This window comes from Brassica napus, chromosome C1 (assembly GCF_020379485.1).
Source record: "Brassica napus cultivar Da-Ae chromosome C1, Da-Ae, whole genome shotgun sequence".
Taxonomy (NCBI): Eukaryota; Viridiplantae; Streptophyta; class Magnoliopsida; order Brassicales; family Brassicaceae; genus Brassica; species Brassica napus.
This window is the reverse complement of record NC_063444.1, coordinates 40,204,936-40,217,120: the sequence shown is the minus strand read 5'-3', so window position 1 is coordinate 40,217,120 and position 12,185 is coordinate 40,204,936. Positions and strand designations below refer to the sequence as shown.

Sequence of the window (12,185 nt, the reverse complement as noted above, 5' to 3'; positions counted from 1 at the left end):
GTATATCTATATGTTCATGATACAATGGAAGATGTGTACGTCTGTGCATATATAACACTTGTGTGCATGATATTTGGGGATGTCTTTGATTTTTTTAGATAGATAATGTCTACTAAGACGAATGACTTTTGTTTGTAAGTGATACTCTTTGTATTGAGAATTGATTTTGATTTGTGTACATATAATGAAACGTTATGGCAGTAGAGGTGTACTATGTGGTGGTGTACACAAATATGTGTGTACATGTGTACTACATTGCATGTCTATCCACATGTACAACATATCAAGCTATCCATATCTAAAAGTGTATATCTATATCAAGCTACCAATGTATTAAGTTATATACATGAATACTTTATCATGTTTTTTTGCCAATATTTTTTTACTTTGTATACATATAAAGAATGGTATATTACATGGTATTGTACTCCATATTAGGTGTACATGTGTACGTGGAGTGAATTAAGAAAATAGTAGTGATTACACAAATCAAACAAAAGATTGAAATTGTTACAAGTATATACAAGGAATTGTCAATGTGTACAAATTTCTATGTCCAGAAAACCACACGTATATCAGTTCTTTTGTACATTGCACAATTTATAATAACTTTTGTAATATTGTATATTTTATATGTACATACATATGTGTGTTTCTATTTATAATTTATATGTACATGATCAAGTGTACACAAAATATTTACTATCCACATGTACAACGACTCACATGTACATCGATTAACTTGTACACTTGATAAATTTGTTAAATACATTTTAAGTTTTATTTAGATAGATTTAGAGTATCTTATTTTACACGTATATTTTGCAACTAATTATGTCACTTTAATTATCAAATGGATAGATACAATATTTCACTATAAAAATTGTATAGGAAAAATTGTGAATTCGCTTTTTAATCAAAGCCAAAAATATTATACTATTAACATGTACATTAGTTCATTTGTACAACGAGAAACATGTACAATATTTCACAAAAAACTATTTAATGGCTTATATCGTCAAGGTGTACGCATGTTTCATTGTCCAAATGTACAATATTTCACAAAAACTCCTATGTACACCGGTTCATTCGTACACCGAATAGAGTTTTATCATTCATTTGAAAATTTGAACAGCCAATAAAGTCTAATACAAACTAAAATCGTCTATCATAAACACGAGTGGGTGGGATTCATGTGAAAAGTAAGTGATTCAAGTATTGGGGTTAATTTGCATCTCTAAAAAGCATTGAGGTTAAAATCAAATAATATAAAAGTTAAGGGACCGGATGTGCAAAAACACTAAAGGTAGCCATTGTCTTTCTCGAGCTTTTCATGATGGTTGAAGGGCATGACAGAGAGGAACGGAGGTCATGGCGATGATGAATCACGCCTAGGAAGAAGGAACTGGAACACGATGCGGAGGATTGACTTCAAGTGAGAACGCGACGGAGTTCTGGGTGTGACACCATGAGGAAGACGACGGTGGGTTGGATATCAAGCTTGCATGAGTTTCTCTGGCTGTTTCGGAGCAATAACAAAGCACAGCGACACGAGAAAACAGAGACGCCATGGTTGAAGCTTGAACGGATCTCCGCCGTCTTCGTGGTATATATCACCATTACACCACCATCAGAGATGCAATTCACATAGAGAAAAAGATAAATCAAATCGTAGAAATAATGATTAAACCGAAGATCTTTTAAACAATTTTTTGAAGAATCAGATTTGATTTAACAAAAAAAATTAAATTTGAGAGGAAGAAGACAGAAGAAAAAAGTTCTATGGGACCCATTTTATTTTAGTTAGCGTAATGGATATCAAATATTGGCTTTTTTTAGTTAGTTTTTGAGTGAAAAATAGATGTAGTTAGGAAAAAAGAGTAGTGACAAGTGACCTATAGTGTAATTGTAAACTACAAAAGTGACTCATGGTGTAAATTTTTCCATTGATATATTATGCTTTTAACGGTATTTAGTATCTCATTTAGTAAATGTAAATCATTACTCAAGTTTACCAGTGTACTGTTTATCGTTGTACATCTGGATAATGAAATTTTGTGTATATATTTTAATGTACATATGATTATATACACAAGAAATAACTCGATACCCCCATTGATATGTTATGATTTGAAATGATAATTAGCTTCTCATTTACCTCTTATTAATTATTTTTAAGATACTTTTAGATACATATTTTTTTTAATTGTAATTGTGTGAGGCTAAAGTGCACATTTGTAAATTTGGCCTCAAATCAAAGTGATTTATTGCAAATCAGAAACTTAACTGGTAGAAACAAAATGAAACAAACAGCATGGACCAATATTACAAAATTGAAAAATCTACTTGGACTATATTGCACAATTAAAAGTCTTAGAAAAAATTGGTGAAGAAACTTGATCATATTAAAATTTTGAGACAAATTGGAGAATAAACAAGAGTTGAAGGACCGAATGTGAAAATAGTCAAAAGTTGACCATTGTTGCTCCAACCAAGCTTTCTCTTCGAGCTGTGAATGAATCATAGGCGATTTCAGTGTGGAAGAAGCTTAACAGCGTAGAAAGAGCAGTCCCGGATTTAGCTTCATCGTGACTGTGAATCAAAGTGGGGCTCGTCGACAACGGAGCTCTCCGGCTGCTCCGTCACGTCGGTGCTGGCTTTTTACGGAGACATATTTGGGGATTGAGCTTGGGCATGGCTTGCAGATGAATCAACACGAAGAAGGTGGATCTGAGCTCGGAGATCGCGGTGGTGGCTTGAAGTTCATCATGTTGAGAGATCCTGATTTCCCGGAGAGAAAACTACAGTGGACACAGAGTCGCGACATTGACATAACGGAGCTCTCCGTTTACTTCAAGTGATGATTTTCCCGTCACCACCGCTGCTTTCATCGTAAGGTTGAGCCCTCGTTGATACAATTACAAAATAATGGTTAAGAAGAAGATAGAATTAGTGAGTGGGTCCTACTAGTTATGTCGTAGGTATGCTTTGGTTAAAAAAAGAAAGAAAAAAATTAAAAGAAAGTGTCATAAGAGTAGAAACTGTGTTATAGTGTAATAAAAACACAAAATGTGTCTTAGAGTAAAAATCACACTTATAAGAATTTAATGCTCTATATCTCTCCAACATTTTCTATTTATTATTTATTTTTAATCTAAAAACTATATATTATAATATGAGAATTTTTGCTCTCTCCTAAGCATGTCATTACGTGGGTCCCACATAAAAAACTGCGTTTTATTTCTAGGATTCTGTTAACTTTTTGCGTTTAAGTTTTGTAGTGGTTTTTGCGACACGAACCCAATAAGAGCATCATTATCCACACTACTTTAAGAAACAGTTTTTTAAATTTTTAGTTGAAAATTAAGAAACAGCTTCTTGCATTTCTGTAAGAACGCCGCCCTAAGAAACCGTGGATAATGATGATCTTAAAAACATATTTTCCCTTACTCTCCATTATCGTCATCTTCGATGTCAAACCAGATATTTTCGTCATCTTCATCTTGATGTAGATTAGGGTTTTAATTGGTTAAGTCTCCTCTGAGAAACAAAAAATTACCCTTTTGATTTCCATGAAAAACCATTAATGTATCTTCCTTCCTATTTATAACATCATGGAGAACACGAAATCCCTTCATCTCAAATACAGTCTTTGCCGTCGCAGTTATACCAACTCCTCCAAATTTCGATCTCTGGTGCTCCAGTTTCTCAAGCCGATGTCCGCAACTCAATGTTCAGACTCGCTCTGTCTTGGTCGCCTTCTCCGCTTTTGGGATTCCCATATAACATAAAAAAACAGTGAATTTATGGGAATCACGTCCTCTTCCTCGATGAAAAGATAACGAGATCTTTCTTCTATCACCACTGATCTGTTGTGTCTCTTCTATAATCGACGGTGACTGTTTTAAGACCACCGTAGTGGGATCGAGCTAGGAGAGAGTGGAGTCGTAGAGTTCGTCTCCGATGGAAATGGCGAAGGAGATGGTGATTGAGTAGGAGTTGCGGCTGTTACTGAACTGAGGGAGAGATTAGGAGATAATGGTTTGACCGAATGTGGTGTTACATATCCCGGTGGAGCAGATCAGTCGTGTCTTATCCTTTGGTCTCCACATACTGGCGAAAGAAATCCAGCAAGTGCGTTGAGTCCTAACGTCGTCTATAACGCCATCATTAACGACAACTTCCCAATCCTCTCATGAATTTCCTCTCCCATTACTTGGATAGAGTGTAACTGCGAGTATCATATGCAATTCTCAATCCCCTGCAAGTCATCACTTTATTCCTTTGACTCTCAAATTCGGTACGATAATGGAAAATTTGCAACGTCTGGTTTCGGAGTTGAAGCCTCGTAGGTATAGGGAGACCGTTGTGACACGGCTTATGCATTTTTGGGAAGCATAAAATGTGAATAAGGGTGGTGATCTCATGGCTGTTTATATTAATTGCTTTGGTGTATGAGAAGGTATATTTTTCTTAACTTATGCTCTCATATTTTACACCAAAAGTAGAGCTTATTATTTCTATTTTCAGAGAGCACCCTATCCCTACGTTGAAATCTTTCTTTGTAGTTACAAAATGGTCAACTCTAGGACAAGACAAACAAGAGCAAAGGTGACTCTTTCTTGGCATGTTCTTTGAATCATTGCCACTTCATAAGATTTCTCACGCACACATCAGGTATATCATATTTTAAGTATTTCCATCTCTTTTAAAAACATCGATATTTGTCTTCAAGCTTTTAGTTGTCCCGTAAGACAATCATATGGATTCTAATTCTACGTACATAGATAATTTGGTGTTGCAATTGGCAGAGGAAAACAGTCTACTAAAACATAAGCTACTGTGAATATGTTTCTATAATCCTACTATGCTTTATGTGTATGGTTTGAAGCAGTTATAATTAACTCACAATGGACCAGGCAAGTAGATTATGAAACCACAAAGAGCTTCTACGGTTAATGGGATTGATGATACTGATTCACGTAATGAATAGAGTTATAGCTTTACAACAAATGTTTCGTGATTGCATAGCTTTTTTTTTACCCGCTCATCAAGGTTCACTCTTTACTAATCCTCAAATTCAAATTTGGTATATTTAGTTTTCTACCTTTTTTGATGGCTTTCACAATCAAATCTTCAGTATTTATATTGTTCTTTCGGAATATATTATTTGTAAGTCCTAACTTCAAAATAAGAGCACTAAATATCAAGTTTATTTTCTCTTTTTAGACACATGAAACAGATTTCCTCTTAGAGCTATGATTGTTGGAGTCTTCCAACAAAATGGATGGTCATTTGTTCCCTGCACCGGCTGTAACAGGAAGTTGGAGAAAACGGGCACCTCCCTGCTACATTTGTGTTTCTTCCAACATCACCGGCGTTCTCAGGTTCAACTTATATACACAGACTAATTTCTTGATACTACATTCATATATATATGCTTCAGACATTGACATTTTGTCTTTCAAGGTTCTGTGTTGAGCTAGCTGTCACAGACAATAACGATAACGCAACTTTTGTTGTCTTCAACAATGAGATGACAAACTAATCAAGGAAAATGCATATGGCCTTTTTCTACAAGAGGTAACTATCTACACAACAACGACATCAATGTAATGTTTCATAATTACATTGACAACTCAATATCTTCATCTAACAACAAACCTATACAGATGCCTAGCGGTGGTTTCCAGGATGCAAGTACTTTGTCTTCCATATACGTGTCACTCAATACAATCACAACCAGCACAATCATACCTTCGCCGTCTACGCAATCAGAGAAAATGTCTTCTTTGGCACTCAACCACAGGTATGGTAATCTAAGTTTCAAAATACTCTAACATATTCGTTTTTCCACTGACTTCCCCATTGTTACTCAGACTTGCAGCATCAACCAAACTACAAGATGCGACATCGAAGCTGGGCTACGTACAGCATCTTCTAGCCACCAAGCTAATGCGTCCAGCAAAAGAATTGGGGATGATGAACCAAATCCAGCGGGCTTGGAAGAGGAAGGAAACAGTTGCTAACGCCTCCATTAGTGATTCTTGCAGATCACTCTTCCTGTCGCTCTACTTTCAGTTATTGTCATTTAAAAAAAACTAAGCTTTTGATATCATATTTCATTATTTTGTTTTAACAATTTTCTTCAAACTTTCTATGACGGGATGAAATAATATTTGCTCTTAATCTTAACGGCCAGGGGAATTTGCATATTCATACTGATCTTAATTTTCTCCATTGTAGTTCAATCAAAACTGCCTCCTATTCTACAAAAAATATTAAACGCCAAATAGGTTCCGCAGTCGTTAACACACACCACGTGGAAGTCATACAATAACTATCAACATTCACAATGTCAACCAACAATATGAACTGCATTGCAATCGTTCAACACCTAAAAACATTAGCTCTGAACAGGGACACAATACATAAAAGAGTCTACTATTTTCCCATTAAAAATTGCATATTTGTCTACTAAAACTCCCGTATGCAATTCTCAAACAATTTTTTTTTTTAATCTTACGTTTTTTAAATTAACATTAAATTTTTAAAAAAATATTAATAACAAAAACATTTCCAAAATAAACCAACATAAAATAAAATAAACCAACATAAAATAAAACACAGAAATATACTACTATGCTAAAACGACAATTAGCTTAAACAACAAGAGAAAAATAAATCACCAACACTTCATCACCAACCTCAATCATATTTAAAAAAAAATACCAAAACAAAAAAAACACATAACATAGCATTTCCCACAAATTTTTAAATAAATCAATGAAAAATGTCAACGACCCCGCGCTTGCGCGGGGGTTATGTTCTTAGTTCATACAAGAACCCACTGTTGGAGTAGCTCTTAGGTATCATCATTCTCCAGTATAGGTGTTGAGAAACTCCGCGAGATAAATTCAAAGAAAAAAAAGAAAAGAGAAGAACCATAAATAAATATTCATTTTAATCTAATTATCGATTGTGTAAATGAATAATTTTTATTGTCAATTGTGGTAAGGCGGGGGTAGGTTAGATTGTAATTATAACTAGAATACGACCCGCGTTGAAACGCGGATTATATTTTTCATCATGAAATCAACAAATATAATTATGTATTAAGTTAATTTATTAGATAAAATGTTTGATTATATTGTTTTTTGTTTCTTTTATTTTGAATTTTATTTGTAATCGTATTACAATAACATAACTAAACTTTTTGACTGTTGCATGGATTTTATCCTGCTATAAAATAATAAAACATATCTTTAGTCAAAAAAACTTCCATTCACCAAAAGTAACCATTCGTATAGTTGTCAAAAAAAAAAAAAAACCATTCGTATAACTAAACTTAGAAAAAAAAAAACCAAAAATAACTGTTTCATTAGCAAGAATTAACTATAAATTTTAATTATTATCATTTTGAGGTTAATATTTAGATTTGGTTTCTAAAATGTTCTGATATGGAATATTTCCTTCACATGTTTATTGATATATAAAATTTTACTTCAGATTTTAAAACTATTTCCTAAGTTATGGTTGGAAGGATACAATAAAAGTTACCATACAGATTTTTGAAAAACAATTAGTGTAAAAAAAAAATCATAGTAGAACCATTTCATTAACAACTTAACAAATTAAACTAATTATATATTTCGATAATTAATATGGTATTGCTTTTATTTACCTTCTTTATAGAGGTGTCAAAATGGGTAAAAGTTAATGATCAAACCAAACCAATCCAAACCATGGATCTTAATGGATAGAATAATTGGGTACAAATGGATTAATGGATTAAATGAGTTAATGGACTTAGTGGATTGGGTTAAAATGATTTGGATTGTAATAACCAAACCAATAAAAATTTATAACAAACAAAAACTCAAATCAAATATATAAACAAAAAATAACCAAACTAAATTTCTAAACCAATTTTACTACACCAAATTTTATTTTTTCATATATATAACTAAATTTTAATAAACTAAATCTAACCCAATTATTCACATATACACACACATATATAAAGATAAAATTGTTAACACCCAATTTTTCATAAATATAAAACTATTATATGTTGAATTTTTAATAAGCCAAATTTAATCATAATTTTTGCCAAAATCATAAAATCAAAATTTCCACCAAAACTCTAAATTGGATTTTTTCATCAAAACGCTAAATCTCAAAACCAGAAAATTGTATTTTCTTGCAAAATCGTAAAGTCGTATTTTCCCGCCAAAACTGTAAAATTGAGTTTTCCGCCAAAACTGCAAAGTCGTGTTTTCCCGCAGAAACCGTAAAATCAAGCTTTCCCGCCAAACCGCAAAGTCGTGTTTTCCCGCCAAAACTGCAAAGTCGTGTTTTCCCGCCAAAACCGTAAAATCAAGTTTTTCCGTCATACCGCAAAGTTGTGTTTTCCTGCCAAAACCGTAAAATCAAAATTTTCCGCCAAAACGGCAAAGTCGTGTTTTCCCGCCAAAACCATGAAATTGAGTTTCCCGCCAAAACCGTAAAATCTAGTTTTCCCACCAAAACCGCAAAATCGAGTTTTCCGCCAAAACCGTAAAACTGTGTTTTCTCGACTTAACCGTAAAATCGAGTTTTCCCGCCAAAACCATAAAATCAAGTTTTCCCGCCAAACAGCAAAGTTGTGTTTTCCCGCCAAAACCGCAAAGTCGTGTTTTCCCGCCAAAACCGTAAAATCAAGTTTTTCCGCCAAACCGCAAAGTTGTGTTTTCCTGCCAAAACCGTAAAATCAAATTTTCCCGCCAAAACGGCAAAGTTGTGTTTTCCCGCCAAAACCGTAAAACTGAGCTTCCCGCCAAAACCGTAAAATCGAGTTTTTCCACCAAAACAACAAAATCGAGTTTTTCCGCAAAAACCGTAAAACTGTGTTTTCTCGCCTAAACCGTAAAAATGAGTTTCCCGCCGAAACCGCAAAAATGAGTTTTCCTGCCAAAACCGTTAAATTGAAATTTTCCGCCAAAACTGCAAAATCGATTTTCCCGCCAAAACGACAAAATTGAGTTTTCCCACCAAAAACGTAAAATTGAGTTTTCCCACCAAAACTCCAAAATCAATTTTCCCGTCAAAACCGTAAAATTGAGTTTTCTTGCCAAAACCGTACAATCGTGTTTTTTGGTAAAAATTGTGTTTTCTCCGTCACAACCGCAAAAATTTGTTTTCCCGCCAAAACTACAAAATCGTGTTTTCCCGCCAAAACCGCAATATTGTATTTTCGGCCAAAACCGTAATATTGTGTTTTCTCGCCTAAACCGTAAAATTGTATTTCCTTTAAAACAGAAAATCTTGTTTTTCCGCCAAAATATTAAATATAGTTTTTTCACTAAAGTCACAAAATTATCTTTCCTGCTAAAATAATAAAATTGTTTCTAACACCAAAACCATATAATTGTATTTATCAAAAGTCTAAGTATTCTTTTTGTTTTCAGCCCCAAAATAATATTTTTACTTAGTAACCATTTAAGCTATAAAATTATTGTTCATGGGTTAACCTTTAAAACCATTAACTCATTAACTTAAATGAGTTATGGATTGACCCAACCCATTTGTCTAATGGATTGGTTAAAACCATAACCCATATAAGCTTAAAACCATTTGGATATGGTTTGGTTTGAGTTGGTTTACCCATTTTGACACCCATACTTCTTTAGCATATTGTTTATTATCCTATTTTGTGGTTATTGTTTATACTTTATACCTAACCTTATGTATATTTTCTTCTTTTTAATGCTTTTAAATATTTTCCTAAAAATCATCCATTTATATTCAATATACGCCCAAACATTTAAAATATTAAAAAGCAATATTTTTGGTAACAATATTTCGAAAATATACATAACAAAATCTGTAACAGATTTGTTCAAATTGTTTTTCAACTCTGGTTATTATTAGAATCATCAATTTTTTTTTTTTTTTTGCTAAATAGAATCATCAATTGTTCACCATACCAAAATGGTTCAAATAAGAAATAAAAAGTAATACGGCTTCAGCTAAGAATAAAACAGCTCAAAAATGAAGAAATGCAGAACATAGCACAGAGAGCTCCTTCTCCCATAGTTGAAAACCATCACTGAATGGACTTTACGATTGTCTTCTTATTGAACACCAGCTTTTGAAAAAAAAAGAACACCAGCTTTTGAATTAATTGTCTCTCGCAGCCATCTGGGACCCTTCCAAGCAACATAAAACTGATGTATGTGATCCCTTATAACCCTTTGAGCGATTTATGTTGACACAGTGTTAAGAGTATTCAGTGTATGGTCAAGAGACCAGAATTGAATGAAAGAGAGGCCAATCGCTATTCCTTTGAGAAGGTAACGAAACTGAGAAAAGAGATGAGTGTGGAGCATAGCTCTTCCCTTGCGTCACACATTGTCGACTTAAAGATGATCTTGTGGTATGTAAATGTTTGGATTAATGATGAGTTTTTGGTTATATAATCGTTTAGATCTGATTAGTATTTCGTATTGCTTAATTTCTGTTAGTGCTAATTAAGTAGATAAAAAATAGGACCCTAAATTAATAGATTAGATTTATGGTCTCGATCCGAGAAGTTTAGGTACCACAAATTTAAAGTAGTCTCATCTAGTGACCATATATTTCAAAATGTTAGATTGTAAGTATACGCTCACTATTACATCAAAGAAGGATATCAAATCTATACTCATCTTATGTTAGTCTGTAAGTATTAACTTAGATCCTAAGCAGGGCCGGCCCTGAAAGTTTGGAGGCCCAAGACCATTTAGTAAAGACTTAAAAAATTTGGGGGCCTAAAATTTTTTTTTATAAACTGGGGGCCTATTTACATATAAAGATTTTCAAAAATTTTGGAGGCCCAAGGCGAATGTTTCATTGGGCTTGGTCCAGGGCCGGCCCTGATCCTAAGAGAAGGTAACATGAATATGTAGTAGTCTCATCTTGTCACCTGTATATTTCTAATCCCCTGTACATTAAAGTATGAGCATTTTTAAGAACTATCTTTAAAAGTATCCCCTAAACTATATTTGCGAAGTGATTTTTTTAAATTTACTTAGGTGTTATATTCATAGACACTTTCACCAAAAAAAACATGACATGACACAATTAGATATATGACATGGCTTATAAAAAAATGACATGGCTAATTGAAAACTTAAAACCCTAACATTATTTCTAAGAGATATATATATGAGTCTTACACAAAACGTATTACATCGATTGCGAAAGAACTTTATAACTTTACCTAGCTAAACTTATTATGTCATCCCGTGATAACACGCAGCTGTCCACATATGTCTTCACTTCAAAAGAATGTATTTCATGAAAGTGTAAAACTCAAGTCTTCGGATTGGTGTGCCAAGAATATTTTTTTGTTAGATCCGAAAGCTAAAGCGTGGAAACCAGAATTTGAGATATGAAGAATATTATCAATTGTATGTTTTTATTGATTTCTTTATTCAGTTCTTTTAGCATTTATTTTAACTATAGAACCTTAAAAAAATGCATCACGTAACAATTCATTGTTTCTACCATTTTTTTATTGCAAATTGATACCATGTTTATAAATCATGACGTAAGTAATCTATGAATATATTATTTACAAGACAATTTGTCTTTCCTACAAGATATGTCCATATTTTTCTCATTAATGATTGACAATGAATGGAATGAAATCATGATTAACAATATATTTTGTTTTCACATACCAATTATTAAATAGACAACTTAATCTATGAATATTAATGAGTTTTCATAATATCAAGTAACATATATTTCGGATTGCATAGACTAAAGATAGATTGCCTTTTCAAAAACATTAGTTATATTGTAGTGATAAAGGAAGAAAATCAATTTGAAAAATATATGGTTCATGTATTCAATGACGTGAATGAATATCAACTATGTTATATATATATATATGTATATATCATTCACAATATGTTAGTTGACAAAATTTTAACTTTGCAATCATTTTTTAACAAAACTTTACGCCATGTCTGACACGCCTAAAAATTTAACCAAAAGAAATTGATAAAAAATTAATCTAAAATTATGATTTTAAATATATACATATATATATTCTTAAATATTATTTAAAATAAAAAAAAAATATTTTTCTCTGACTTTTATGCTTAATTAAAGCAAATTTATATTAAACATTGGTCAAAATAATAAAATATATAATA

The 12,185-nt window shown here is 32.6% G+C and overlaps 1 long non-coding RNA gene across 2 annotated transcripts; it reads left to right on the top strand.

Moving 5' to 3' along the window:
- Nucleotides 1-2,107: 2,107 nt before the first annotated feature.
- On the top strand, nt 2,108-6,217 carry LOC106375117. Of its 2 annotated transcripts, XR_002658634.2 has the most exons (6): nt 2,108-4,462; nt 4,569-4,677; nt 5,230-5,387; nt 5,470-5,583; nt 5,673-5,809; nt 5,880-6,217. It is a non-coding gene; the product is annotated as an uncharacterized LOC106375117 (long non-coding RNA). The 2 variants fall into 2 exon arrangements; XR_007318014.1 differs by having other exon boundaries at nt 2,111-4,677.
- The last annotated feature ends 5,968 nt before the right edge of the window (nt 6,218-12,185 follow it).